We start from the raw sequence: 4,255 nt of genomic DNA, 5'->3' as shown, positions 1-4,255 counted from the left end.
TGCACTCACATTCAGGTCATTGAACAATCTAGAATTAAAGTATAATTGGCTCTAGTATATCCAGTGAAACAGTTCTGATTGTACATATATGGATGAAGGTTCCCAGTGGTAACCCACCGTTAACCATTAACATCAATCTTTCGTGTGACAGACCCAAGTTCAAGACTCCTGAAATGGAGATTGAAACTGGAAGAGTATGATTATGAGGTAAGCTACAAACCAGGCAGGTTAAGCAGATGCTCTGAGTAGAATAATGCCTGGAGAACAGGAACAAAGTGTTGAGACATTTTGCAAAAATAATAATGCAGAAACAGAGGAGGGTACTGAATCAGAAGCAGAAGCAAGTGAAGAAAGTAAACCCATGAGTGTGTGACAAGTGCAAATAATCCCAGAAGTAGAAAGGGAAACAGATATCGAAGAGGAATTTAGTCCCCAAGAGAGGGCAACATATTATGAAAGGTGCATGACAAACTACTGGGGTGGGGGGGGTGGGGGGGGGCAGATGGACACACACACACACACACACACACACACACACACACACACACACACACACACACACACACAAAACCAAGGAATGCACAGGACTTTTGAGAGAAAAATGTTGTATAAAACAGTGGTGTGGAATGAAGTGTGACATTGAGGAATATATATGGAAGTGTCCGTGCTGCCAAACAAGTAAGTACACCCAAGCAAAAACACGAATGCCTTCAGAAGTTATTGACACAGCTAAGACAATGTTTGAAAAGTATTCATTGGACATAGGGGTCCTATAGATGTATCAAATATGGCTACAAGATATATGTTAACTTTTCGAGATGACGTGAATAAATTTACATTAGCAGTGCCAATTAAAAAAAAAATGCATACACAGTAGCTGAAGCATTTGTGTAACATACAGCATTAAGGTATGGAATTCAATCAGTTCTTTTAATGGACTGAAGTTAGAATTTCTTGAGTGATGCTCTCATAAGAGAGTATCAGTTGTTAAGGATTAAGCAAATACAGATTGCAGCATACTACCCAGAATCCAACAGTGCACTGGAGAGAAGTCATCATACACAGTTGAATATCTAAGACATTTTGTAACAGGAGATTAAAGTTCTTAGGATGGCTACTGTTGAGGTTAACAGTTACTAACACTCTTTATTCCACATTTACTGTATAAAGAAATAGTGAACAAGAAGTACAGAATCACACAGTCCAAGAGTAGTTCAGATCTGAGGTGGTAGTTATCATCACTGGGCGACCATCATAATATGCGAATTACATGGAGTACCAATGAGAACTGCCAGTGCTGGTGGAACGCCCTCTTATATCAGGTAGGTCGGCAATGGGACCCTGACAGGTGATGCAGTGATCACCTCAGGGGCATGGCTTCTTTCTAGTGTTTGTGTTGTGGCGGCCACTCACAGCTCACAGACATTAATTTTGGACAGTTTTGATAACACCATTTGATTGTCTGAGTTGGTTACATCAGCTACAGTATGTAATATTTATATTTAATATCACACTACCCTGCATCACAGGGTACACATCATTTCAATTAATGTATGGAAGAAAAGCAAATGTACCAGGAACAATGTGACAGTAGTCAACAAAAAAAAAAAAAAAAAATGGTTCAAATGATTCTGAGCACTATGGGACTTAACATCTGAGGTCATCAGTCCCCTAGAACTTAGAACTAGTTAAACCTAACCTACCTAAGGACATCACACACATCCATGCCTCAGGCAGGATTTGAACCTGCGACCATTGCGGTCACGTGGTTCCAGACTGAAGCGCCTAGAACCGCTCAGCCACACCAGCCGGCCAGTAGTCAACACAGGTAAGCTAATAAAGTATCACATGTGAAGAATGCAAGGAACACACAGAAAAGTGAGAGAGTTAATAGAAAATAATAAGAAAACAAGTAAGGAAGAATACCATAAGAAACACAAACTGAAGAAATTTAGGGTTGATTACAAAGTATTGGTCTTTGATGAGTCAGTAAGACTTGGTAGATCCAGAAAGCTAGAATCACAGTGGCAATGGCCATATGAAGTAATAGTGATAATAAAGATTAAAAGAAACAAAGGGAGCCTACATGCAAACAGATTAAAACAATACTTTTAGTTTCAGGTATGGCACTTTTATCTTACATTTGGTATTTTCAGTGTGTCCTTCCATCTCATCATTGCTAGCTTTCCATATCTTCATCTTCTGAAAACAATCTGCTATAGCATCTAAATTTACATACACTATCCAGTCAGATTAATGTGACCACTGTCTATGTTTGATGTAAACCTGCAATAACCACTCACAGATGGCAAATGGCAGCACTAGCAGTGGAGAGTATGTAAAACATATCCGGGAGATGCAGAAAACAGTGCAGTCATTGTCATAATGAGGAAATGGAGTGGTTTACCTGACATCGAAAAGGGCACAATCATTGGTTTTGGGGCCAAGGGTGGAAGCATTTCTGAAATTGTTAAGTTTGTAAACTGTTCACATGCCACTGTGGTTAAAGTATACTTTGCATAGCAAAATGGTGCTATTCAAAACTGGTTCACCACCCACCATAGAAGACACGGGTGAATGATGGCTGCAGAGATGTGTATGGGTCAACAGACATGCAACTGTTAAGCAACTGACCACCCAGATGAACTAAGAGGTTACTAACAGTGTCTCCTCAATGACCATTCAGTGAAAGTTCCTGCATATGGTCTCTGCAGCAGTCTCCTGGTCCGTGCTCCCATGCTGACTACTGTTCGCTGGAGATGAAGGTTGAAATTTGCATGCCAATACCACAACTGGATGTCTATTGAGTGCCGACAGGTAGCCTTTTCAGATGAATCACATTTTATGAGCCATCAGCATGAAATGTCTGAAAGCAAACACCTTCAACAATTGTCAGGAGGGTCCAGGCCGGAGGAGGGAGTGTTGTGGTCTGGGGAATGTTTTTGTGAAATTCCCTGGGTGATCTCATCATTCTGGAAGGCTCAGTGGATCAACAAAAGTCAGCATCTATCTTTTGAGATGATGTCAACCCCCCCCCCCCCCCCCCCCCCGCCCCCCTGCACACACAGAGTTTTTTTTCCTTCACACAATAGCATCTACAAGCAGGACAATGCAACATGTGACACAACTCTCAGTGTACATGCGCGGTTTGAAGAGTACCAAGATCAGTTTGCTGTATTCCCCTGACAACAAACTCCCTGGATTTAAACCCAATCAAGAAAATGTGGGACCACCTCTAATGTGCTTTTTGTGCCATGGTACTCAACTGAGAAACCTAGTGCAACTGGCCACAGCACTGGAGTCAGTATGGCTCTACATCCTTGTCAGTACATTCTAGAACATCATTGGCTCCCTTTCTACAGGTCTCACAGTGGTCTGCACTGCAAAAGGTGGTTATTCAGGTGTTTAACAAATGGTCACATTAATGTGACTAGACAGTGTATGTTACAGTTCTCTAAATGGTACTGTAAATTTCAACTTCTCATAAATTATCACAATATGGTCCTAAAAATTTGTTTACTTTAGTTAATTCAAAATCTGCCATCATTTGTTCTGCAGTGGAGCTTGCATGTAGTACTTCGCTTAGTAGTAGTAGTAGTAGTCGCAGTAGTAGTAGTACCAGTGTCATCTGTTATACCAACAAGTGGAACAAGATATAGTGAAAGTCAGGGTTGCAGAGGTTGGTACACCAGCTAACAAGGCACGAGACAAGAAGAAAGAGAGGTGTATTTAATTTTGTTCAGTAGGTAGGTAAAATGTTATATGGCATGTAAGGAACATGTGGCAGTAGTAAGAGTGACATTGTCTGGAGTCAATAGAATGGTAAATGCAGTAAAAGTAAATGAGAACACCTTAACATCAGGAATGGAATGACTGGAAAGATTCATTAAGTCATATGTCAAGAAACAGACGGAGGTTTAAAAGGGTAGCAACATTTGTAAGAATCTGTGAAATATGTTGCAACTGTCAGAAATATTTGAGGAAAAGAAGCAGATTACAAACACATGATAAATGCAGTTGTTAAAGCATGGAAGAGCTTAGTGCAGCCATATATAATAAATCTGATTCAAATTTTAAGGTTCTCAAGTTTAATAAGAGATGAGTTAAAAGACATGAAGTTTTCTGTTCCTCTTGTTAAATTTATCTGATGCACATGTATCCATAGCCACAAGAATATTAAGTTATGTAATAATTGTTCATTTAGTCGATAATAATATGTTCAACTTGTGTATAATTTTTCCATTACTGAAAGAAA

This window comes from Schistocerca serialis, chromosome 3 (genome assembly GCF_023864345.2).
Source record: "Schistocerca serialis cubense isolate TAMUIC-IGC-003099 chromosome 3, iqSchSeri2.2, whole genome shotgun sequence".
Classification (NCBI taxonomy): domain Eukaryota; kingdom Metazoa; phylum Arthropoda; class Insecta; order Orthoptera; family Acrididae; genus Schistocerca; species Schistocerca serialis.
The sequence above is the reverse complement of the archived record's forward strand: the minus strand, read 5'-3'. Positions refer to the sequence as shown.